Here is a 27809-nt window from a genome sequence, read left to right on the forward strand (position 1 = left end):
TGCATTTTGTTCACACAACCAACAACCCAAACTTATGATGCTTTTCATGGGTTTTATGACACTGAAGAAAACCAAACAAAAATGGCTTTTTTTTAAGTCACTGTAATTAGCATCCAAAGAAGAATTTTAACACAGTGTTTAACGTGGATGAATTTAAGAGTGAGCCAAAAGCTTGATAATCCTTTGTAACACAGTAGAAAAGAGGAGAAAATGGAGGTTTGGGATGGAAATGCTATAAAATTCAGTTGTGATGATTGTTGTACAACTGTAAATGTAATAAAATTCATCAAGTAATTTAAAAAAAAGAAGAGAGGGAAGAATTAAAATATGAGCTGTAAATTAATTTTAACACAAAAAGATTTTGTTTATGTGGAAACTTCTATTCAGCCTGCATCTTGTTTGACAGAAAATTCTTTGATTAAGTTTGAGAAGCTTTGATAAGGCCTGAAAATCATTTTGACCTAATGCAAATGATCTATTCATTTCTTAGATTTCATCAAGGATTGGGAACAAATTTCTGAGTGTTACTTTTAAACTGTAACCCCAATGCATTTTCTCAATTACAGAAAGGAAACCCTTCAGTGTTTGGGGGGAAGCATAAGATCTCACAGAAAAGAGCTATTTATTTCTCTTGATATGACATATTTTATGTAGAGTTGGTCATCAGAAATTTGCAAACCAAGACTAGTAAGATAACATTTTGCAACTTCACCCTCACTGTAAATTCTTTGAATGAAAGTTGCCTTGGAGTTCCCATCGTGGCTCAGTGGTTAATGAATCTGACTAGGAACCATGAGGTTGTGGGTTCAATCCCTGGCCTTGCTCTGGGGGTTAAGGATCCAGCGTTGTGGTGAGCTGTGGTGTAGGTTGCAAACGTGGCTTGGATCCTGTGTTGCTGTGGCTGTGGTGTAGGCTCTGATTCGACCCCTAGCCTGGGCACCTCCATGTACCAGGGGATCGGCCAAAGAAATGGCAAAAAGACCAAAAAAAAAAAAAAAAAAAGTTGCCTTTATGAAGTAAAGCAATTAACTGAGAAATGTGACAAATGTGAAATTGTTACATTTACCACTGTGATGCCCCAAATGAATGAATTAGCATAGACTGAGAAATCCAGATCTAAGTTACTTTCTCACTTTACCAGCTTTTAAAGCAGCAAATGGAAGGATGTTTCAAGCCATAAGCACAAGGATGATTGGCAGCAGAACAATGCAAGCAATTGAAGAAGGAGAGTGGTTTAGTTCTTCTGAAGATAACAACTTTTTCCTTTATTTTCTTTTTTCTTTTCCCTCAAAATCTGGATATGCCCCAGGCAGTTGCTGGCCTGAATATGCTGCTAACTTCTAGGGCATCCTGACATATTTGTCATCACCATCTCTCCAACAGCCTTAAGAATATCACCGTGGTATGTGAACTTTTGAAAACTAAAGCTCAAAAAAAAAATGTATTCTCTCATACTTTATATGGCTTTGTATTGAAATATAAGCCTCATGTATTGAATTTATTTGTTCCTGGGGCAAAAGCTCTGAAAATAAAATTCTGAGTTGAGTTTTCATTAATATCATTTTACTCTAAAATATAGGTTCAAATAGACTTTTTCCATACTGTGTAGTATTACTTCAGGCAGAGAGCATTTGTAACCAGGTCAACATCCACTGTTTCTAGGCACCACCAAGGAAATCACTTTGTTATACCTGTATTAGAATAGCACCAGAGTAACAGGACTAAAATGACTCATTGGTTTGGCTGGAGCGCTTGGTGACGCAAGTTATGCCAAACTGAGGACTCAGAAGAGTGATGCTGTTGTGGATATCTCCTTGAGAGACAAAACACAAAAGCATCACCTAGAATGACGTGTTGGACCAAGAGAAAAGAAAATGTGCAAACTTAGGAGGAAAAACCAAAGCCCCTTTTCCCTCTTTGAGAATGCACATGTAAGCTAGTTATCTCCCATAAGACTTAGAAGAAGCAAGAAAGCTGGTCCCCACAATACCGTGTCCTGCGTGATGTAAGTGGATAAAGATAAAATAATTACAAACTGCTGTCTTTCAAGGCTGGAGCCACCAGTGTGAGAATAACAGGAGGACATTTGGAAGAGATACATGGATGGGAAAAGGAAGACTTCCTCCCTACTCTCTGCTTCATCTACAAGCTATTGATATAATGTCGCACCTTTACCCCACCCCCCCACCCCCCCAGCAGCATGTGGAGTTCCCGGGCTGAGGATCGAAACTGCATCCCAGAGTTCCAGAGACACATCCAATTCTGTCGTGCCACAGCAGAAATTCCATGTCCCACCTTCTTTTATTCATTCGGTCATTGCTTATTATTGCTTCCTGTGAATGAGATATTAGAAAAGGATACACCACTGAATAAGCACATAGGATTCCCATCCTCACACAGCTTAAAATTTAATGAGGAGCTAGATTCCACACTCTCTTGCCTTTTCTCCTTTTTTTCCTGCCTCCCTGGTCAGTTCTTCCTTACCTCCTGACACCTAGATTCTGGAGTGTTCTAGAGCTCAGCCTCTGATTGTTTCTCTTTCATCTGCATGTTTCCTTTAGTCTGTCTCATCCAGTGTCATGGCTGGAAGTACTAGCCATGCACTAATGACTCCTAAATTTAAATCCCCCATCGGCATCTCCCTTCTAAATTTCAAGTGCCTGACCAACAAATCCACTTGGAAAACAGTTCAAACAAAAGAACCAAAACCCAACTCCTGATAACCACCCATCTTCCTCCCTCCCTCAAGCTCTACACCTGTCCCTCTCCAGTCCCCCATCAAATACAGTGGCAACTCCATCCTTTCAGTTATCATCCAAGAACTTCAGGCATCTTCCTTAATGTCTTTCCTTCTTTTAAACTCCACACAAAATTTGCCAGCAAATTCTATTTACTCTATCTTCAGAACACATCCAGAATTTGGCTATTTATCAACCCAACCCAAGACACGATTATTTTTAACTGTATTATTGCAATCACCTCCTGTCTTCCCTGTTTTATGTGTTTGTCCAGCTTCCGGGTACTCCCCAAAGTGCAGAAATAGAGATTCTATTAAAATATGATAGAATTCCTCAACCCACCAATCTTTCAGTGGGTCCCCAGGTCACTCAGAATAAAAGCTGAAAGTCTTTACTATGGTATATGGGGACCTATGTGATCTGGCCCACATTACTTCTCTAACCATGGCTCTTCCTACTGTTTCATTCCACCTTAACTCAGTTGGCTTCATCGCTATTCTTTCAACAGAACATGCAAGCCCCTTATTCGGAATATTTTACCTAAATTTCCCTTTGCCTGAAATGTTCTTTCCTCCTAAATCCAAATGATCTCAAGAAGCAGATGAGCACACAATTAAAGATTTAAAATTTGCATTTCTTTTAAAATGTTAGAACTCAGACTACTCATTATTTCGTACTGACCTCAAGTCCAATTTAGTTGTATTAGCAAGAGTCTCTCTATATAAATTCTTTACAGATACTTTAAGTCTTGCTTTAAGTATTTTTCGCCACTTGGATAACCCTAATTCTATCCATCAACACCGTATACTTTCATTTTTGTCAGATCCCAATTTTAACCTAAATCAGTTTAATGTAAATCATAGAAAATACAGCCTGACTAATGGCATCAATTATTCCACAAACGCCAAAGTGGAACTTGAAAAGTTGAACAAAACACAATTTTCTTGCCTTTAAAATTGTCAAGATGTTGGGCTTTGTAAACATATTTTTCTAATACTTCACAAACCCTGCTGATTAAAAAAAAGTATAAAAAGGAATAAAGTCATTATAGAGAAGATAATGTGGTAGAGAAATGGCTTGCCAACAAACAAGAAATATCAACATATTTCTGAACGATCAAAAATGACTGGCACTGGGTTGATGAATAAAATGAGCCAGGAAAGTCTTGAAAAAACTGCTCAGTATCTGCACAGAGAAAAGCCAATCTTATGGTTAAGACATCTTATATCATGGTTTTCTCAAGACAGTCTTTAACTCTAAAAATATTTTGCTAAGTGAAGGTCGTAACCAATTGTATGTTTGCATTCACATGAAACGTCCTGAATAGTAGAACATAGGCATGGAAAATATATCTGTGCTTGTCAGAGGCTTGGGGGAGGAACAAATGGAAAGACACTACTAATGGGTATGGGTTTCTTTTTTCTTTGGCTGCACCTGCAGCATGTGGGAGTTCCTCAGCCAGGGATCAAACCCATCACCACAGCAGTGACTCAGGCCACTGCAGTGACAATGTCAGATCCTTAACCCCTGTGCCACAGGGGAACTCCAGTTATGGGTTTCTTTTGGGGGGTGATGAAATTGTTCTGGAATTGAATAGTGGTGAAGGCTGCAAAATTCTGTGAATATACTAAAAACCATTAAACTGTATATTTATAAGGGTGAATTTTATGGCATGTGAATTATGTCTCAATAAAGGTTTTTATTTAAACAAATGGAAATATTAGCAAGCTTTCAGGAGTTCCCATTGTGGTGTAGCAGAAATGAATCCAGCTAGTATCCATGAGGATATGGGTTCAATCCCAGGCCTCGCTCAGTGGGTTGGGGATGCAACATTACTGTGAGCTCTGGTGTAGGTCACAGACACGGTTTGGATCCCACATTGCTGTAGCTATGGCATAGGCTGGCAGCTGTAGCTCTGATTCGACCCCTAGCCTGGGAACTTCCATATGCCGCAGGTGTAGCCCTAAAAGCAAAAAAAAAAAAAAAAAAATTTTAATTAGTAAGTCTTAAAAGACATTTATATAAATGATTATTAAAAGGCAAGAATTGATAAGAGAGATATGAAAAAAATTATTATCGGAATTCAGAAAAAGGGTCATCACTTTCAACTGGGATTATTATGGGGTCCCATGAAAGATATGGCGATAAAGCTGAACACAGAGAAGGGGGGGTATTGAGGTTTTTTTTTTTTAATGAGAGGACAATGTAAGAAAAGAAAACATCAGTAGGAAAGAAAATGTACAAGCAAAGACCCAGAGGTGGAAAAGAAAGAACAATTATAAAAATCTCATGGGGTTATAAATGAAGTGTAGATGAGATAAGAATGTCAAATTAATTATTTGTAAATTATTCTCTAAAGTAGGGTTGTTCGACCCCAGTACAATTGACATTTTGGACCATTTTTTTTTTCTGTCGTGAGCCATCTTTGTATTGTGGGATGTTTAAGAGCATTCCAGGCACCCTTCTGCCCTATTATGAGCATGAAGTATGTCTTCAGATATTGCCAAATGACCCCCAGTGGGCAAAAGCACCCCCAGCTTACAACTACTCTTTTAACAAAAGAAAGTTATTGACAATTTGAAGTAGATGGTGACATCATAAAAACTAAATTCAGGAGAGATTAAACTGGCAAGATTTTGAATGCTAACCAGGTAGAGTAGACAGGAGAGAAAAGTTAACATGCTTTTTCTGTATTCCTAGTCAAAGATAATAGTGTCCCTAAATATAAAAGAGGTCATGGGCATTGGAAGTGAGAGATTAAATGTAGGTATTTATTTATTTATTTCATTTTTTTTAACCATATACCGCACCCATAGCATATGGAAGTTTCCAGGCTAGGGGTCTAATTGGAGCTGCAGCTGCTGGCCTATGCTGCAGCCACAGCAACACCAGAGCTGAGTCTGCAACCTACACCACAGCAAATGGCAACACCAGATCCTTAATCCACTTAGCAGGGCCAGGGATCAAACCGGCATATTCATGCATACTAGTCAGGTTCATTACCACTGAGCCACAGTGGGAACTCCATAAATGTATTTATTATGGAAGGAGACAGACACTCATTATGGGTATAGACGCAAACAGGCCTATCAACATTTGTTTTGACAAGAGAGAGGCACAACGAGAACAAAAACTAAACTCGAAATGTTGAGCCTAAATGGCAAAGTAGTAGTTGTAACAAAAATGGGAAACAATGACAGAAACAGATTGAAAAGGGAAGACAAGAAGCGCAATTTCTTTGAATAGATTAAATAGAATGTGCTAGAAGAATATTCAGACAGAAATGTCAAGCCAGAAACTGGAAAACTGAGACTGAACTTTAGGGGGAAATTCAAAAGCATAAACATCGATTTAGAAGCCATTTCCATGGAAAGGAGAGTTGAAGCCATGGAATTTGATTACCCAGGAGAAGAGCTCAAAACAGAAAGAAGGAAGCAAACAACCAGAAATAGATGCTCCTGGGACAATTACCTCTAAGTTGATATCACATGTGAAAAAAGAAAAGAGAGTAGTTGGAGGAGAAGTGTAAGAACAAGGTAATAAAATGTCTAAAGAGACACGAAAGTAAGATTTTGGCAAAGAAAGGGCAGGCAGGTGGGTGGGTTAATGGTGCTGATTGAAACAAAACCTTAAAAGAATATGACAACTGAGAAAATGGCCATCAGATTCAAGGAATTGCTGGGGGTTGTGAAGAATGCCACGTAAACATGATGGGGACAGAAAATAAATCTGAACAAATTTAAAAACACATTGGTGCAGATGATGTGGATATTTAAGTTAATTGGTAAAGGGAAAAAAAAGAAATGAGTGACTGTGTTTCTTGGTAGTTAGTCCTATGTGTGAGCAATGGTGAAATCAGAGTGATTGAAAAGGTAAGAAAGATGGATGGAGGCAAAAGAAGTGATACTTAATGGAGCTTGGTTCTGGAAGAGATGGGAAAGCTGGGAATTAAAAGCATAAGTGTTCAATTTTGTAGAGAAGAAATGTATCACTCGAAAACTGGAAACAAAAATAATAAGAGATAATACAGTCTGGTAACAAATGATAAATTGGAAGATGATTCTCTAAACAATGTTTCATATGTAGTTTAATCTAAAAAAAATGTTTGCATAGAGAGGAGCTCTTTTCAACAAAACAGTTGGGCATGATTTTCCACTTCATAGGAAAACACTTGGAAAGAGAAATCTCTTCCACCACTCTCAGAGCCAGGTGTCCACAGACTGAAGCCAGAGTTTATGCTGTACTTTATTATTCTGTTCCAACTAAATTCCCAGAACATCAGCACATGCTCAGTTAAATACGTTATGAAAACACATTGCAAATGCGGAAATGTTATTTTTGGATTATCCATGGATTTTTGTCTATTTATACCCCCAAATTGTCCAATGATGGCAATGATTCATGTTATTATAGTAAAATATCTTCTTAAATAAGTTCTATTATAACTTGCGCTGCAAATACCCAGTGCTTGGCATCAAGAGAAAAGCGAGGGGAGCAGAAATGTTGTGCAACCTGAGTTTTTATTTCTTAAATTCTCCGAGAAGAGCTACTACCTCTCCCATTCCCTTTCATTCAGCTTTCCCTTATGTAACAGACAAGAATGAAATAAGGGAATCCTATATTGTGAGACAATTAATAAAAAATGTCCATGAATCATAATGGTAATTATGTAAATTAGACAAGACTTTAATACTCCAAAGTTATTTTCCATCCACCAAATGAGAGGAAGGAACTAGTATTCTTCTTACTTTGTTAAAATATCAACATTTTCCTACCTCTTCCCCCATGAACCACAAGTCTGTTCTCTATGTCCTTGAGTCTGTTTCTCTCTTGTAAATAGATTCATTTGTGCCATACTTTTGGTAGAGCAAACGGTTTTCTTTTTAGGGCACATGGAAGTTCCCAAGCTAGGGGTCAAATCAGAGCTGCAGCTGTCAGCCTACCACAGCCATAGAAACACAGGATCTGAGCCACATCTGCCACCTACATCAGAGCTTGTGGCAATGCCAGATTCTTAACCCACTGAGCAAAACCAGGAATCAAACCTTCATCCTCATGGTTACTAGTAGGGTTCTTAACCCTCTGAGCCACAACAGAAAGTCCAGTAGATGCAAACTATTACATTTAGAATGGATAAGCAATGAGGTCCTACTGTACAGCACAGGGAACCATATCCAGTACCTTGGGGTAGAACATGATGGAAGATAGTATGAGAAAAAGAATGTACACATATATGTATGATTAGGTCACTATATTATACAGCAGAAATTGATACAACACTATAAATCAACTATATTCTAGTAAAAAAAAAAGGAAGAAAAATTAAATGTTTTCTGTTATTTGCATTATATAAAACTACTACAATCCCCCCACCCCCTGCCGCTGCCAAAATGAAGCTTAATTAGTCCTCACAAATAAGACATTTTCTTCCACCAAAGGATATATTGAAACAAAAAAGAAAAAATCACTGTCTGAGCAAATAGGTGTCTTACAACTGGCAAATATGGATTATTGTTGAAGTTGGATAATAGATAGATGGATTTCTTTGGGCTCTTCACTCTAATTTTGCTATGATTGAATATGTTTATTTATAATTTAATAAGATAAGTGGTAAATAATTCTTACTACAGATGTTCCAAAAGACGAAAACATCATATTCCTACTCTAGAATTGAGGCAGGCACGAGGCAAACCAAATAGTGAAGCCTTTGTATGGTGTGGTAGGCAGAATGGACCTCCAAAGTTTCACACCCTAGCCCCTGGAACCAATAAATACATTACCTCATGATGGTTATTTCACCTTGACTGGCCATGGTGTGTCCAAATTAAACAATATTTCTGTGTCTGTGAGGGTATTCCTGGATGATATTAGCATTTGAATGGATGAGCTCAATAAGGTAGATTCCCCTCTCCAATATGGGTGTGCATCATCCAATCCATTGAGGGCAGGAATGAAACAAAAGGCAGAGGAAAGAGGAATTTGCTCCTTTTTTCTGTCTCACTGATTGAGGCCATAGAACTGGAATTTATACCATCTGCTTCCCTGGTTCTAAGGACTTTGGCAAATGTTAGATACATACATTCATACATACATATATAAATACATACACAGAGATATACATCAATAGAGATAGACATAGATGTATATCTCATTGCTTATTTATCCAGAGAATACTAACTAATATACTTTACCTGGCAAAAGGGACTTTGTAGATATAATTAAGTTTACAGACCTAAGACAGAAAGATTAGCCTGGATTGTCCTATCCGGTTGGATTTAATCACATCACACAAGCCCTTAAGAGCAGAGAAATTTCTCCAGATGGAGGCAGAAGAGAGGCAACAGAACTCAGAGAGATTCAAAGCATGAAGAAGACTCAACTGGAAGTTGCTGGCTTGAAAATGGAGGGTCCACGTGGTGAGGAATTCAGGCTGAGAGAGGCTCCTGGCTGACAGCCAGCAAGGAAACAGAGACCTCAGCCCTGAGCCCAAATAACTGAATTCTGTCAGCAGCCTGGATGAGCTTGGAAACAGCCTCCCTCTCAGAGCCTCCAGATAAGAGTCCAGCTTGCCAACAACTTGATCTCAGCCTGTGAAACCTGGGCCAGAGGAACCAGCTGAGCTCACCAGACGCCTGACCTGCAGAATTGAGATCATAAATTTGTGTTAAGTGGCTAAGTGTGTGATAATTTTAAGGTTGTAATAGGTAACAAATACATCCTACTTAATACAAAAAAAGACCTAACAGCTAATAACATTTTAAAAGACTTGTTTCTAACACAAAAAGGAAGACAATGAGAAATAATTTTATATTTTACTTGTTATATTGGGAAAATATGTAAAAAGAAACTCTTGTAGATAAGTACATTGCATCATGTGTGATGAGCTCCTGATGGATATATAAACTGGTCAAAGCTTTGGGACAGTAATTGGTGATATGTTTAAGAAGTCAAGATAATACATTTAAACTTTGACCTAAAATTCCAAATCTACATTTTAGGAAATAATTCCAATATTTCTTAACATTGATCCAGTAATTCTACCTCTATAAAATAAGAAAATAATTTTAGATGTATTTTATCTAAGAAATATAAAAATGTGAAGGAAAATTAATATATAAAGATGGTGATCATGTACATATGACAGTATATAAGGGAAAATTGGTAACAATATAAAGATCCAGCAAAAGGGGTTGGTTAAGTTAGGGTACACTCACATCATAAAATGTAGATTCAGTTAAAATCATATGGTAATGTGTACTTGTTGACATGGAAAAGTATTTTAAGTGGGAAAAAAATCAGGTAACAAAATAGTAACACATTAAAGTGTCTGAAAGTATATGCATCAGTATTGGGTTCTTTCTGCTGGTCTGCATTTTTTTTTTTTTTTTTTTGACCATGCCCACAAAATGCAGAAGTTCCTGGGCCGGTCATGGGACAATGCCATAGCAGTGACCTGAGCCACAGCAGTGGCAACAACAGATCCTTAACTGCTAGGCCACCAGAGACCTCCCTGGTCTCGTCTTTTGATTTTTCTTTAATGATAACAGATTTTGCAGTAACCTAACAAAGGAAATGTTATTTTTAATAAAGTTTCTATTTCTGTGCGTGTATATCAATTTCCAGAAAGTTATTTACTCAATTAGGACAAAAAGATGATATATATTTCAAGAAAATGACAAAATATTTCTTCCTTTTTTGGAGCAAAAAATGAAGACAAGGAATGTCCTATTCCCCAAATGTTTGTGGCTGTAATATAAAAAATTTATCAGTAGTTTTTATGATTTCAAAAATATACCTATTACTCCTCTACTGTCATTACAGCTTTCCCTCTGTTTAAATTATGCACCAAATTTCATAAGCAGACCTATTCATCTAAATCTAAATGTTACACAGTTTAAGAGTTTTCATTGAACATAGACCAAAACAAAAAATGTTCCCCTGCACCCAATCCCCATTTCTTTCTGTGCTACTAAAAAAAACAAAAAACAAAAACAAAAAAAAACTATATCTGAAAGTTTTGTACCCAAACCTTGGCTAGAGGACAAAAACTAATTCTATTAATTCTGAACATATCAAAAATTGTGGTAAAAAATTGGCTTCAATAGAGAAAGGAAGTGAAAAATTAGTTTTTGGAGATAAGCGCCTATCTGAGACAAATCAGAAATACACTTTTAAAGAGATTTTTCTCAATTTCAACCTTCATTTCTTGTATTGACTGGCATAGGATGACATTTTATTTGAAATATATCGTGTACTGTTGCTAAGTCCCTAGTTTCTATTAAAGCATAAGAAGCAAAAATCGGGGTTGATTCTTAATTTTTTTTGAAATCCATGTCTGTTTAGCCCAGCAGCATGCTGGTGAGTCAATTGGGCACATTTCCAAGGTGATGACTTGAAACCAGTACATGCTACAAATTGGGACTTTTCTTTTTTTTTCCCCCTTGGAGATCTGGGTAAGGCACAGCACTGCACTGCTTCACCTCCTCCCAAATCATTAGGAAGACCTGAAGTAGCTGAGAAAGTATCACAGTTTATGCAGTCACCTGGACCTCTGACTTTTAGTCTGCATAATAGCCTTGGTTGGCTAAGAATCACAGATGTCAGCAACATCCATTGCATCCCATCGAATCTGTAGCACCAAGGAGAATGCAAAACCACTCCTTGACCAGTACTTCTTTTATCCTACACAGACAAGGCGAAGGATGAAAAGATACATCGGGTGGCATGAAGCATCACCTGATCACAGAAATCGGTGGTGCAGACCACGTCCACAGGAATATACTTCAATAGATACAAAAATGTTAAAATACACTTCAGCAACAGACAAAATTGTTATTTGGATACACCAGGGTCTGTCTATATTTATTGCTAATGGGACAAAATTCTTAATATTATCTTATCAAATAACACTGAAAGTTATGAATAGACTGGAAAGCAGGAAAACAGGAAGCAAATAAAAAATAATAGCACTGTCAGACATATCTTTATTTACTTGATCCTAAGCCAATTCAGAATACGGCAATGCTCAATTATTCCAAAAATAATTATATATCTCTCAGCTTTCTTTCTTCATCTCTCCTATTCCCTCATGCTGTGCATGTAAAACTGCCACATGTTATCCTTCAATTTAATATCACATTTAGGAATTATCTATGGATTTTACTATAAGTGGGATGCACCTTGCTATTGCAAGCTGGCAATTATTCAAAATAAATATATATATCAGAGCAAAAAGGCAAAAAGTGTTAGGTTTCTTGAGGGTGGTGTTGATGATCACAAAGTATTCTGGCATAATGAACTGAGCAAAATTTTCTGTTAATAGCAACCCATTAAAAAAAAAAATGTCATGGCCTTATTCACAATATATGAAAGTTCCCCAGCCACAGACTGAATCTGAACCAAAGCTGCAACCTAGACTACAGCTGTGGTTATGCTGGATCCTTTAGCCCACTTTGCCAGGCCAGGGATCAAACTCACACCTCTGCAGCAACACAAGTCACTGCAGTTGCATTCTTAGCCCACTGCCCCACAGCGGGAACTCCTAGAAACCCATTTATTGATCCAACAAGTGTTTATTGAGCAAGTAGTATACATGAGACACTGCTTATTGCTGTGCTAAATCAAAATGATGAAGGAAAAAAAAGATCTTTATGGAGGAGGTGGGATTTGAACTGAATCTTGGATGATGTGGAGGTTTTTCATTTGGTGATTTTGAGCCACAGGTGCATGACTGTCTTAACATTACAACACAATGGATGAATCTTGTTCACATTACCATAAAACCAGTATTAACCCGCAAACAACCTAATCCTCTAAGAAGTCATCGATTATCTATAATTTCCTTTCTCACACTTGGAGCAGTGATTCTCTAGTTAAGCATGCATTAGAATGTCCTAGAAAGCCTACTGAGCACAAGTTGCCAGGACCCCCACAATGCTTCTGATCTAGTATATCAGAGGTAAGACTCAACCATGTGATTTCCAGTGTGATGCTGATACTGCCTGTCCAGTAACCACAAGTGGAGACACAAGACCCTGATTCAAAGCACCTACTCTGGTGCTTTCCAGCACCTGGGATGGAACCCTGGCTTCATAGCAAGATAGCTGACCTTCAGAACAGTCTCCACCACTCAAGACTTAATTTAACCATTTATAAAGGTAATGACAATACCTATCTTGTAAGCCTGTGTTGAAAATGAAATTGAGTTATAATATAATCCAGAGCCTGAACTGATATTATTTCTACTAGGGGAAGCTAATGGGTAAGTGGATGCCAAGCGTTACGTACTGAATGTTTGCCTCCCCTCAAAATTCATATGAAGGCCCCCAAACCCAGTGTGATAGTATTTGGAGGCAGGGCCTTTGGGAGGTAATTAGGTTTAGATGAGATCATGAGGGTGGTGCCCTCATGATGGGACTAGTGCTTTTATCATAAAGAGACACCAGGACTCTCTGCCCCTCCCTCTCCTCCTCTTCTCCCCACCTCCCCTCTCCTCACTAGCACACATCAAGGAAAGACCATGTGAGCACACAGCTAGAATGTCGCTGTCTTCAGTCCAGAAAGCAGGTGTTCACCAGACCCTGAATCTGCAAGCAACTCAATCTTAGACTTCTCTGTAACTGTGAGAAATAAATTTCTGTCATTTAAGCCCCCCCCCCCCGCCCCCGTTCATGGACTTGCTACAGTAGCCTGAATAGTCTAAGACACCAAGAAAACAGTGTAAGATATGGTACAGAGGTAGGAATGGATCACTGGTGTTCATAAAATGGCAAGTAGTTAAGACCAGCTAGGATGTAGTATTCATGTTGGAGAGAAGAGGAAAATATCAAAGGACCTGAGTGTGGATGGGGAAGACCAGAATTCCTTGAGTGCCTCTTTTCTTCCTAGCTGTCTAATGTTTCTGGCAATTATTGGCCTCTGCTTTTGCTTGAAATCCTCCCAGTTTCTAGAAAGGCCACCCGAGTACTAGCAAGCAATCATGAAAGTGGAAATGACTTTAGCTGTCATTCAGAGTATGTCCCAAATATAATTAAGCAAAGAAGATTCTGATATTCCCAAGGCAGAAGATCAATGAAAATTCAACATCCAAGAATCTAATTAATGTCCCAAGAGGACCTCACAACGTGGCTTTGCAAAGAACTTTAAGAGGCACTTAAGCATCCTTGTCATTAACTTCAGACTACAAGCTTCTTATCTTTTGGCTTTGAAATTGACCTCTAGTGATTTGCAGTTCTTTCAGAAATGCCTATATTTTGGTATATAGATCTACTCTTCCAGCTCTTTTTTGCTTTGTGTTACTATGATTGTGTTAGAATGATGCAGTAAACAGAGCAAGGATTGCCATTAAGTTTCGGGTAGTTGAGGTAAAAGAAATTAGTGTAAATTGGTAATTAGGATGTCAATACCACTTGTTGGTACAATGAACACTATAATGGTGTTCTAGATCTTTGCTATTCAACGTGCGCCAGTGAAAGGGCAGTAGCAACAGAGTCACCTGAGGATTATCAAAAGTGTAGGCTCTCCAGTGCCACCCCACACCTATTCCAGCTTATTCCAGCCTTATGCTCAGCAGTCCTTAGCATGTGTGTGTCTCTTTATGGTCTTAAGAAGAAAGAACAACTCTGTGTCTGGGGTCCAGGCAGAAGAGAGAAGTGGGAAATCAGAGAGCCTGACTCTATTTGCCATTGTAGAGGCTGCCTGGGAAACCCTACCAGGAACGTTGGCTTTCATCTCATGAGTCACAATCAGACCTCAGGGGTTCAATGCCACCTCAGATGAATTTGTGTTTAGTCAGTAATAAAGACAAGAAAGATTCAATGAGTAACAAATAGTACCTGTTATCCCTGGACCCTCTCCTCAGGTTTCTACTTTGGACAGATATAATGCAATCATTGACCCCACAATGTGTTTCCTGTTGCTTTGTACAGGACGCTTTAAAAATAGGGATAAGAGAGTTCCTGTTGTGGCCCAGTGGGTTAAGAACCCAACATAGTGTCCGTGAGGATGCAGGTTCAATCCCTGCCATCATTCAGTGGGTTAAGGATCTGGCATTGCCACAGCTACAACTCTGATTCGACCACTAACCTGGGAACTGCCATATGCCGTTGGTGCGGCTATAAAAATAAATAAATAATTTTTAAAAATAAAAAAAAACATATGTACAAGATTCTGGGATAATCATGGCATTCATTGAGCACTTTCTCTATCAAGTCCCAGACTAAGTATTTTACATATGTTATCATATAACAAGGGTTACATAAGGCTTAGTAGCTCTTACATCTTATGATGTATATCTTACTATATCCCATATTTAGGTGTTATATGTCACACTTGTTCCCCAGTCAATATGGTTATTGTAGGGACTACATTTCCCCAAATTATCTTTCATATCTCATTCCAGGTTAGAGTTGGCCAAAAGGGGAACATGTGAGAGATTCTGGAGTAGAAGTGAAAATAACAAACCTTGCTCTTTGAAAGTTCTTTTGTGGTCAGATGCAAGGTTCCCACCAGATCTCGTCTTGACCTCACGCTCATCTACTTCCCATTATATAGCTTCCCACCTGCTGGCCTTGCTAACGGGTAGCAGCCCCATAGCCACTGACTTTGGCTGAAACTCACACAGGTGATAGCTATAGAGAGGAAAGCTTCCCATTGACTTCTCCACAGCTTCAAGCTTCCACAGTGGCTGGACATGTCTTTTCAGCATCACCCCCTCCCCTGCACATTCTTACTTGTCCACTGGCACCAGAATTTCAGGAACGCTAATTAGTGACCGTGACTTTCATCCTCCATTTTCTTCTGTTCACTTGCTTAGCTTCTCCCACAACTAAGATCCTTTAAACGACCCCTTATTTCCTCATGGCTCTGCCTCCCTGACTGAGCTCTGACTGTTGTCATCCAGATAGTGATGTCTTTCCCAGCCCGCTAAAAAAACAGATCAACTTGATTGAAGTTAGATAAACAACAAAAATGTTTGTGTATTCCACTGTAAAAAGAACAAAAGTACTAAATTTTTAGTTCTCCTATAACTTTAGTGAGACAAACTATTCCTTGATATTTGTATAAAGTAATTTTCATTATGTTTCATTGTGCTTTCACCATCTGCTTTTATCTTCCTCCAGTCGCTCCCAACTCAAATACATCTTCTGTTGCCAAAGTCACTGTTACCGGATGGCTCTAATTAGGTCAGTCCACTGGTTAAAATCCTTCAGTGGCTGTAGGCTGCCTAATGAATAGAATTCAACTTATTTTATGGCAAAGTATGGTCCTTCCCAAAGGTTCAGATCTTTCTTTAGAACAACAGCTCTTACTACTACCCCTCAAATACTCTATTCCCCTTGGACACCAAGCTTATGCTATCAGCTAGGCCTTTGCATAAAACATATCATCTCCCAATTTAAAAAAAAAAAAGCTTTATATCAAAAAATGCTCAGAAGATCTAAACAGGCATTTCTCCAAAGAAGACAGACAGATGGCCAAAAAGCACATGAAAAGATGCTCAACATCACTGATTATTAGAGAAATGCAAATCAAAACTACAGTGAGGTATCTCCTCACACCAGTCAGAATGGCCATCATTAACAAGTCTACAAATAACAACAAATGCTGAAGAGGGTGTGGAGAAAAGGGAACTCTCCTACACTTTTGGTGGGAATGAAAGCTGTTGCAACCACTATGGAAAACAGTATGAAGGTTTCTTAAAAAACTAAATATAGAACTAGCATATAATCCAGCAATCCCACTCCTGGGCATCTATCCGGGGAAAACCACAATACAAAAATGTACATCCACCCCAATGTTCATTGCAGCACTATTCACAATAGCCAAGACATGGGAGGGACCTAAATGCCCATCAACAGAAGATTGGATAAAGAAGATGTGGTACATATGTACCATGGAGTATTTCTCAGCCATAAAAAAGAATGAAATAGGAGTTCCCGTCGTGGCACAGTGGTTAACGAATCCGACTAGGAACCATGAGGTTGCGGGTTCGGTCCCTGCCCTTGCTCAGTGGGTTAACGATCCAGCGTTGCTGTGAGCTGTGGTGTAGGTTGCAGACGCGGCTCGGATCCTGCGTTGCTGTGGCTCTGGTGTAGGCCAGTGGCTACAGCTCCGATTGGACCCTTAGCCTGGGAACCTCCATATGCCGCGGGAGCAGCCCAAGAAATAGCAAAAAAAAAAAAAAAAAAAAAGAATGAAATAATGCCATTTGCAGCAACATGGGTGGACATGGAAATTATCATACTAAGTGAAGCAAGTCAGACAAAGAAAGACAAATATCATGGGAGATCACTAATATGTGGAAGCTAATAGAAATGATACAGTAGAACTTACAAAACAGAAACAGACTCAAAAATTTCAAAACCAAACTTGTTTACCAAAGGTAAAACACAGGGTGGAGGATGGATAAATTAAAGAGTTGGGATTGATATATACACACTACTACATAGAATAGATGGATAACAGGGACCTACTGTGCAGCACAGGGTAATTTACTCAGTCCTATGTGGTAACCTACATTGAAAAAGAATCTGAAAAGGAATGGATATATGCATATGTATCACAGATTCACCTTGCTGAATGCTTGAAATCAACACAACATTGTAAGACAACTATAACCCAATTTAAAAACAAAACAAAACAAAAACACCTTACTAGTCCTTCCTCTCTTCTCTAGCTGGTAAAATCCTATTTGTCGTTCAAGGTCCAGCCCAAATACTAACTCCTCTGTGATGTCTTCCCAGTCCTGCAGGGTTAATAGATGTCTCCTTTGTGTGCCTGTGTGCGATGATGTCTCATAATTTATTTGCTTAACTACCTGCGGGCTTCACTCTATTTTGAGCGCCTGGTAGTACCACTGACTAGCATAATTCCTGATACATAGTAGGCTTACAATAAGCATTGGTTTAATTAATTAATCTACTCAGACATTCTGAGAAAATGTTTCTTTTTCTAAGCAAGGTTACTTTGGCTCTTTGAAGGCCATTCAGTACATGATAGAAGTCAGTTCAGATATAAATGTGAGATTTTGAATATATAACGATACATGAAAAGTTTAAGGAAAAGGTGTGAAAATGCAAATATATGCTTTGTGACCATAAAGAAGCTTTATATATAATTGAGCTTGATTAGACTTAATTCATAATTTAAAACTTTCTCACAAAGAAAACTCTAGGCCCAGAAGAATTCTTACCAAAATTTAAGGAAGAAATAGTATCAAACTCTCAAAACTCTCTCAGATATTAAAAAATAATTATCTCCCAACATATTTTATGAAGTTGGCATAATAATGATACATTAAAAAAAAAGTATAGGCCAGTATCTCTCATGAATATAGATACAAAAATCCTTAACAAAATATTAGCAAAGAGGGTCCAATAACATATAAAAAGAGGAAGTGGTATTTATTCCAGTAATACAAGTTTAGCTTTTGACCACCTATCAATATCATTTAACACATTAACTGAATAAAGGGGGGAAAATGATTATACCAAAGAAGAGCAAAAAAGGCATTTGATTAAAAAAAAATTTCACTCATGATAAATACTCATGATAAAAACAGCAAAAAAAAGAATAAAAAGGAAATCCTTAATCAGATAATTAGAAGTTCCTTAACCTGATAATCTGATAAAACCAGCATCTACCAATTACCTAGAGCTAACATTATTAGTTTCATTCAACATGGTATAAAAATTCTAATGAATACCATAACGTAAAAAGGGTGAGAGAGTGTGCATAAAGATCTAGAAAGATCAGAATGAAAGAAGTGAAACTGTCATTATTGGCAGAAGACATGGAAGTGTACTTAGAAAATTCAAGAGAATCTATCTTACCAATCATTAGAATTAGTAAGTGAATATAGCAAAAATTCTGGATACAAGAATAATATATAAAGATCAGCTATACACTGGCAACACTAGCAACAATTTGAAAATACAATTTTTTTAATTTCTTATAGCATCAGAAATAAAATGTCTAGGAATAAAGCTAACAAAAGTTAAAGAAGACCTCTAAAATGCAAACTATAAAACATTAGCTAGACCTTCTAAATAGCTTGCTGCCATTTCTCCATTAGCGCTTGAGGCTTCACCTTGAATAGGTTTTCTTAAACCTCTTGAGCCAACATCTACTAGCTTCAGACTTTTCTTATGCATCTTTCTCACCTCTTTCAGCTTTCATTGAATGAAGGGGGTTAGGGCTTTGCTCTGGATGAGGCGTTAGCTAAAGGGTATGTTGTGGCTGGTTTGATCTTCTATCCAGACCATTAAAGCTTTCTCCATATCAGCCATGAGGCTGTTTCGCTTTCTTATAATTCACGTATTCACTGGAGTAGTACTTTTCATCTCCTTCGAGAACTTTTTCTTTGCATTCACAACTTGGCTAACTGTTTGACACAAAAGGCCCATCTACATCAGCTTTTGACACACCTTCCTTACTAAACTTAATCATTTCTAGCTTTTGATTTAAGGTGAGAGATGTGTGAATCTTTCTTTTACTTGAACATCTAGGGGCCACTGTAGGGTTATTAAGTGGCCTGATTTCAATATTACTGTACCTCAGGGAATAGGAAGGACCATGGAGAGAGAAAGAGAAGGGGCAATAGCTGGTCGATGGAGCAGCCAGAACAGGCAATATTTATTGGCTAAGTTCTCCGTCTTATGTGGGCACTGTTTGTGGTGCCCCAAAATAACTGCCATAGAACCATCAAAGATCACTGATCACAGATCACCATAACAAATACAATAATAATGAAAAATTTGAAATATTGCAAGAATTACTAAAATGTGACAGAGAGACACAAAGTGAGACAATGTTGGAAAAATGGCGCCAATAGACTTGCTCAGTTCAGGGCTGCCATAAGCCTCCAATTTATTAAAAAAATACAATTATCTATTAAAGGCAATAAAAACAAGGTATGCCTGTATGTCAAAGCATCCTGATCCTCCTTTTCTTTAACTGGACTCCAAAGTGTTTCTTCTTCAGCTTTCTAAGGCCCAGGATTCCTCTGAAGTGGAAGATAGTTCAAAACCAGACATCTTACCTGAAAATGAAAAAAATCTCCAAAAGAGGTCATATTAAAAAAAAAAAAAAAAAGGAAAATGATCTGGTTTAGAAGTGGGAGAGAGACATAGAGATCAAAATTAAAAGAAAACTTGGGAGTTCCTGTTGTGCCTCAGTGGGTTATGAACCCAATGAGTATCCATGATGATGCAGGTTCGATCCCTGGCCTCACTCAGTGGGTTAAGGATCCAGCACTGCTGTGAGCTGTGCTGTATGTTGCAGATGCAGCTTAGATCCCATATTGCTATAGATGTGGTGTAGACTGGCAGCTGTAGCTCCAATTCGACTTCTAGCCTGCGAACATACATATGATGCAGGTGCAGCCCTAAAAAGCAGAAAGAAAGAAAGAAAGAAAGAAAGAAAGAGAGAGAGAGAGAGAGAGAGAGAGAGAGAGAGAGAGAGAGAAAGAAAGAAAGAAAGAAAGAAAGAAAGAAAGAAAGAAAGAAAGAAAGAAAGAAAGAAAGAAAGAAAGAAAGAAAGAAAGAAAGGAAGAAAGAAAGAAAGAGAAAGAAAGAAGGAAAGAGGGAGGGGGGAGGGAGGGAGGAAGGAAGGAAGGAAGGAAGGAGATGGAGGGAAGGAAGGAAGAGAGGCTCCATGTGGAAGGTAAACCCTCATTCTTTTATTTCTACTTTCTTCTTCATTACCGAAGCCCAATTATGTGACCTTGTCCCCTGCTCTGTATCACATGTTTTTCTCCTTGAAGAAGGATGGGGGATGGAAGAAGGGTTCCCTTCTAGAGGTGTTGACTTTTCTCTAAAGATGAGAATGTTTGATCAACAGGAGCTACTTTAAAAGTCCTTCGGGAAAGCAAGCTAGCAAGTGACAGAGTCAACCTCTCAACTCTCATCTCTACTTTTACAACGTTTCCTATTTTAAATAAGATCCAAAAATATTGACCAAAGTTATAAAAAGTTGCCTAAAAAGTAAGCCAGTTACATATTTCCAAGACACAACCTACCTTTTCAACCTTATCACTCCTTCTGTATAAAAAGAGAACTGAAGTATAATGGTCCTTGGCTTCCATCTGGCAGTCAATCCTCCTCATTTCCCTCTGTGGGTAAATTTCTAAATAAATGTTGAGTCTATGCGCTTATTTTCACCATAATCTGGTGTTGCTGATGGGATCTGGTGCAACACAGACCCTGATGATGGGAAGTGAGCTATGGGATGAGAACAAAGTAAGCCCATGTGAATGGAAGTGTGTACATGTATAACTGAATCACTTTGTTGAACAGCAGAAACGATCACAATGCTGTAAATCAATTATATACTTCAATAAACCTTTAAAAAATGGGGAGAAAAAGAGGAAGAAATCAAATCAGCCCCTTCCTGGTCTAGAATTGGGAAAAACAAAAACAAAAACAAAAACAAAACAAAACCTGTTGTTCTACTTTCACAGGCTCCTCCCTCCACCACCAAGGGGTTCCAGCCATCGCTCCATCCCTGAGCTGCCTTCAATTCAGGATGGCTTTTGTCTTTTCAGGTAGGGATTGTAGACCACAGCCATCTGTTTGTCTAAGATCTGCATCACCCCTTTTCACTTCTTTTTTTTTTTTTTTTTTTTTTTTGTCTTTTTAGGGCTGCACCTGTGGCATATGGAGGTTCCCAGGCTAGGAATCTAATCAGAGCTGTAGCTGCCGGTTTATGCCACAGCCACAGCAACTCAGGATCCAAGCCATGTCTGGAATCTAAACCACAGTTCATGGCAATGCCAGATCCTTAACCCACTGAGCGAGGCCAGGGATTGAAGGAAAGGGAGTCAAAATTTTAGAATGAATCTTTTTTTAATATTTGAAAAGTTTGAGCATATTTATAGTCATAATAATAGAGAAGCACCAATAGCAAGAGAACATTTAAAGAAAGAGCAAAGAGAGAAAAACAGCCATGTGCCCTTGGAGAATCTACAAAGACCCAGAATTGAGGGACCCCCCCCCAATGCCTCTACTTTTATATCTGTATTGACTGTCTCCAGAAGAACGGGGGGGGGGGGCCTCTCTGTCTTGCTAATTATAATATTGCCAGTACTTACCACAGTGGGGGTACATAGTCAGTGTTCAAAGGAAAGGAAGGAAGAGAGAAAAAGGGAGGGAGGGAGAGGGGGATGAAAGTGTAATTTCACCCTCATTCTATATTGCGAGCAATCTTTTCCTTTTGAGTAACAACCACAATCTACCCTACAGCAAGAGATTGATCTTGGGGAGTTCCCATAGTGGCGCAACAGAAAGGAATCCGACTAGTATCCATGAGGATGCAGGTTAGACCTCTGGCCTCACTCAGTGGGTTAAGGATCTGGCATTGCCATGAGCTGTGGTGTAGGTTGCAGATGCGGCTCAGAACCCGAGTTGCTGTGGCTGTGGTGTAAGCTGGCAGCTGTACCTCTGATTCGACTCCTAGCCTGGGAAACTCCATATGCCACAGGTGCAGCCCTAAAAAGCAAAAAAAAAAAAAAAAAAAAGAAAAGCAAGAAAGAGAGATTGGTCTTAGATAACCATTATATAGATTATAAATATCTTTTTTTGTATCACATTTTATATTTATATTGACTTAACCAACTTCAATACAGTTTCCCTCTATTTCATATTTTTCCCCCATAAAAATCTTCACTTCTTTGAACTTTTCAACATGGTTGGTAATATTTATTGATAGTATTTCTAGGGTAACTTCTATATATTATAGGGCCTTTCAGGCACCCTCTTAAAAAGTCTCTGCTTCTCACTAAAAGGTTGACAGGAAAAGGTGAGAGAATGTTCACAAATTCTCCCAATATGTCTGGACTCTTCTTCTTTTTTGGAGGGTAGGGGTGGTAGTCTCATGCCTGAAATTTATTTTCAAATATTTCAGAATATATGATGAGAGAGAGAAAAATAAAGCAAATACACTAAAATGCTAATATTTGGGGAATCTGGGCAAAGAACATTCAGGAATTCTTTGTAATAATCTTGCAAGTTTTCTGTAAGACAGAAATTCTATCAAAACGAAAAAAAATTAATTTTTTATTATAGTTGATTTACAATGTTCTATTAATTCCTGCTGCAAAGTGACCCAGTTGTTTTAGTCCTCTTTGGACTTAATAGAAACACTTGGTTTTCACCACCTCTTAAGCCCATGCTATTACAGCTTAGGAATGTATGCATTTAGATATTACAACTTAAAATGATACTAATTGGAAAAATTCTTTGACATAAAAATTACATCAATCATCAGAATATAATTAGTGTTGCTAAATGGTTATCTATTGTCTGGAGTGCAAAAAAAATTCTTCTACCTAGTTTATAATTTTAAATTTAGTAACTGCCAGTGATAAGTGCCTTTATACATGTAGTTTTCACGCAATGTAAAATTTAAATTTAAAACGATTTGGAAGAGGCTTGGAACTCAGTGAGGCAATTTATTTGAAACAATCTAAACCTTAAGGTCAATTTTTTTACGGTTCAACCACGTCAACTCGTAAATTTGTTTTTGATGCGGTCTTGAATCAGCCCAGGAAGATTTTGAATAACAACATGGACCGAGACTTATCCTGAAGCGCATAAATCACTTTTGACATGTATGTTCATAACAACAGCCTTCAGAAGAAAAGGGAACAGTGAAAGTTCTAAGAAACTGGGCAGGAATACTTCCTAACGTTCAGTGGTTTAGATGAGTTGCTAAATTCTAAGTTGCAAAAGTATATGTAGTTTGCATGAAAAAAAAAATTTAATTCACTATGCAGACAAAAAGTCCCTTTGAACATGCTCTATTTGGGGGTAATTTTGTGACTCAAAGAGTTCTTCTTATTTCCCCAGGGATGCTTTCATCGTTTCTCTCTTTCGCCCTTTAAAGACCTCAAAAAGTCCAGTTATGTGTCATAAATGTACATATGCACCAGAGATATTCAGAACATGTATTTACTGTCAAATCATTAGGAGTGGAAGAGCAGGTCTCTATGATCGAAAGGATAAATTTCCCATATAGTTGAAGCCAGACCCTTAAAACTCAGTATTTCACAATAACTCCTTAATATCCATTAAGGGATCAATGTCCAAACCATTGTGGTTCTGAGAATTTTCTACATCACATGGTTCAGCCAAAGGACACATTTTGGAGCACTATCTGAGGTCTAGGGAAATTCAATGGAAAAAAAATATATAGATATATTTTTTTAAATCAACTAGGCTCAAATCGTCACAACTAAGCCAAGCCAGGAAATGTCTGGATTTAGATACAGTGACTATAACCCAAAGGGGTATTTTTTGGAGAGTGAAAGTAATTTCTGTGTCATCTTACACCAGAATTAACTACAATATCCCATATAGATCATTCCCGGGTAGGGCAACAATATTTTTCTTCTGTACTTGCCATTTGTTCTGATACTTCCTTCTCTCATTCTCCATATTTCAGAGAAACTGACAAATCTCTCCATTATCAAAATGTTTAATTATTTCATTAACTTAAGTGTGTTTTTAGTCTAGAAGCATAAATGTATGTGACATTACATTCATCTCTCTTGATCTTTATTCCTTGCACTTGCTCCTGCTTATATTTCCACTCTGAAAATTTTGCCTGCTTTCTGTCCGCTATTATATTACGCTAACTTCTGTAAGCAGAGGGACTGCCTGGTTTATATTTCTATTATCTATGGAGGGTCTGAAAGTCCTCTGGGGCTATGAGAATTTTTCTAAGCCACAACTGTTTCTGGCGTTACACAATCCCTAAGTTTCATCTCCCTCATTCCACTTCTCCAAGAGCATTGAGACGTGTCTGTATTCTGTTTATTTTTCTATTAAAAAATAAATACATCCAAGAGCCTCTTAGATGTTCCTCCTTTCTTGTTAGAGATTTATAGTTATTCTTTGGAAAGATTCTTCTAATTCTTCTTGAGTAGAATGTCTATGCAATAGGACCCCTAATATGGAAGCACACCACTTTTTTGTCTTAATTGTATTTGAAATCTGTGTCATGAAAAACCAGAATGTCATTTCTGAGTGCCTGGAGTTGCACCCCCTTCCTTGTTTTGATTTCCAAGAACAGGCTCTTCACATACTGTTACTTATACCCAGAATGTCCTTCTTCCCCTTCTTTTTCTGGCCAACTTTCTATCATCCCCATAGAGGATCTACTTAGTAATCACTTTTTCTCTGAAGCCTTCCAGCCCCCAATCTCTGTTCTTCCCCAACATTTTACATGTACCCTAGTTAACACTTAGCACATTTTACTAAAACAAGTTACCTGGACCATGAGTTCTTACAGGAAACCCTGATGACCTTGTCATCTCTGGTGCTTAGACATTGTATTCATTCATTCATTTACTCATTTAATCATGCATTTTAAAACACTATTCAAGATACATAGCACAGGGAACTCTACCCAATATTCTGTGATAATCTATGTAGAGAGAAAGACTCTGAAAGAGAATGGATGTGTGTACATGTATAACTTTGTTGTTGTACAGCATAAATTATACAAACTTGTAAATCAACTATGTGTCAATAAAATTTTTAAAAATTAAAAAACCACTATTCAAGAGCCTTCTGTATGCCTGCAGTTCTGGGGGGCTCCAAAGATCAACAGTGAATGGCACAAGCAAGATTTTTATCCTCTGGATGCTTTTATTTTAGTAAGATGAAGACTGACAATGACAGAGCAAACAAATAAATGAACAAGATAATTTCAGTTGTTAATTGCTATCAATAAAATATATAAAACAGTCCAGTATAGTGTGATAGGAAGGGTACCATAGACAGAGTGGTGAGACAAAACCTCTTTGAGTGGTGATATTTGAGCTGCAATTTGAATGGAATGAAAAAAACATTAAGAAGATCCAGTCAGGGAAATGCAAATCAAAACCACAATGAGATATCACCTCATGCCTGTTAGAATGTCTATTATCAAATAAATGTGTATACGTATGAGACAAGTGTCAGCAAGGCTGTGGAGAAAAGGAAACTCATGTGCGCTCTTGCTGGGAATGTAAATTGGTGCAACCACTGTGGAAAACAATATGAAGTTTCCTTTCCTCAAAAAATTAAAAATAGAACTATCATATGATCCAGCCATTCCACATCTGAGTATTTAAAGAAAACAAAATTGCTGTCTAAAATAGATATATGAGCCCCCATTTATTTCAGCATCATTCATAACAGCCAAGATGTGGAAACAACATAAGTGTCCACTAAGAGATAAATGAATAAAGAAAATGAGATAGACTAGATAGATAGATAGCAGAAAAAAAAGAAAAATGTATACACATACAATGAGATATTATTCAGCCATTAAAAGAAGGAAAATCTGCTTTTTGCAACAATGTGGACGAAGCTTGAGGGCACTATGCTGAGTGAAATACGTTAGAGAAAGACAAATACTATCTGTCCTCATTTACGAGGACTCTGAAAAAAGTGAACTTAAAGAAATAGAGAATAAAAATGGAAGTTGTTAGATCCTGAGGGGTGAGGAAAATGGGAGATGTTGATTAAAGGGTACAAAATTCCAGCTGTAGAATGAAGAAGTTCTAGGGATGTGATGTACAGCACGATGACTATTAATAATGATATGGTATTCTATACTTGAGAATTGTTAAGAGAATAGACCTTAAATGTTGTCACCCCCCCCACACACACACACAGAGTAATTATGTGAAAGGATGGACGTGTTAACTGACCTTATTGTAGTCATCATTTTGTGATATATACATGTAATAAATCATCATATCGTATACCCTAAACTTATACATGTTATGTGTCAGTAATATCTCAATAAACTGTGGGGAACCATTCTGAAACATTTTTTTTTAAAGAAGAAGAGGATATAGACACAGAACGTACAGACCTAACAGCTGGAGCATATCCAAGGAACAGAAAGAGACCTAAATGGATGGATTATAGCAAGTAAGAGAGAAAGAGAGGGAGGCAGGGGACAGATCAGGTAAGACCTTGAAAGCCATGGTAGGGAATCTGGATTTGGTTCTAGTGCAACTGCAAGCCACAGGAGGGTTTTAAAAATAGTGATACCATCTAGCTTGCATCCAAAAATATAGTTGTTATATAACTGTTGATTAAATGAATACATTATGTTCCCTTCCTTTCTATATCATCTACAAGCATTCATTTTCAAACCTTGAATTGTGGTTTCAGTACTGGAAGAAGCTGAAGAAGAATGTTGATGGCTGCTCATCCTGGCTGCTGGCTTCCCTCCTCCCAGAGTCTGCACTCACTTCATCATCTTGATCTCCAAGAAGAGTTCATTCACACTCTGTTCCCTCTGCCCAGAATGTTCTTTCTCCCCTTCTTCTCCTGACTTGGTCATCTCCCAAAGGGACCTACTAAGTCATCCACTTCTTAGGGTAGAGTATACTCTCTTGCTGGTGGATGACAGTTAATGATCTATGTATATTGACTGAATAGAGTTAACATTGCAAAATTTCTACACAAGAAGAATTTGGGACTTTGTTTTCTCCTTCTCTCTCTCTCATACTCCAGCAAGGCAGCAATCTTACCTGACAATAAACTTTCCTTTGGATTTGTTCTACCAAAGTTTGGATTGGGACACGTAGCTAGGCAAGGGAATAGGGCAGGAATCTGACTGTTGTCCTACATCTAAGTCATAACCTGCAATCCAGCTTTTATGAGTGAGAAAATTGATTATTTTAGTCTCATTTGCCCGACTCTTCTGTCTGCCCTAAAACTGGTTCTGAGAGTTCCCTGGTAGCTCAGGGGATTAAGGATCCAGGGTTGTCACTGCTGTGGCTCTGGTTACAGCAGTGGCATGGGTTTGATCCCTAGCCCGGGAACTTCCATACTCCACTGGCTTGGCCAAAAAAATTAAAAGTTTAAAATAAATTTTAAAAATTAAAAAAAAAACTGGTCCTGAATTCAAGAGCAAAGTAAAAGGGTTTCTGAAACTCCATTAAGATACAATATGATATGGCTGGATTAGAGTAAATTGGAAATTTGTGAACCAGCTGGACTTGGGATGGAGATGCAACTCCAGTGCTACCTTACTGTGAAACTGTAGGTCATCCCTCAAAACCAATAA

At 38.0% G+C, this 27809-nt stretch overlaps 1 long non-coding RNA gene across 3 annotated transcripts; it reads right to left on the bottom strand.

The window, feature by feature from the left end:
- Window positions 1-86: 86 nt before the first annotated feature.
- On the bottom strand, window positions 87-27134 carry LOC106505840 (uncharacterized). 3 transcript variants are annotated; one of them, XR_014822536.1, is made up of 3 exons: window positions 26891-27087; window positions 20758-20959; window positions 87-2333 (listed from the first exon to the last, which is right to left on the bottom strand). It is a non-coding gene; the product is annotated as an uncharacterized LOC106505840 (long non-coding RNA). The 3 variants fall into 3 exon arrangements; XR_002338016.2 differs by lacking the exon at window positions 87-2333 and adding an exon at window positions 6966-9375 and having other exon boundaries at window positions 20758-20850; window positions 26891-27134; XR_014822535.1 differs by lacking the exon at window positions 87-2333 and adding an exon at window positions 19579-19779.
- Between the last annotated feature and the right edge of the window lie 675 nt (window positions 27135-27809).

The sequence above is a fragment of the Sus scrofa genome, chromosome 13 (assembly GCF_054392235.1).
Source record: "Sus scrofa isolate SSC_HxYL_T2T_F1_AM1 chromosome 13, Sscrofa_HxYL_maternal_Yorkshire_Landrace_v2.0, whole genome shotgun sequence".
NCBI classification, from domain to species: Eukaryota; Metazoa; Chordata; class Mammalia; order Artiodactyla; family Suidae; genus Sus; species Sus scrofa.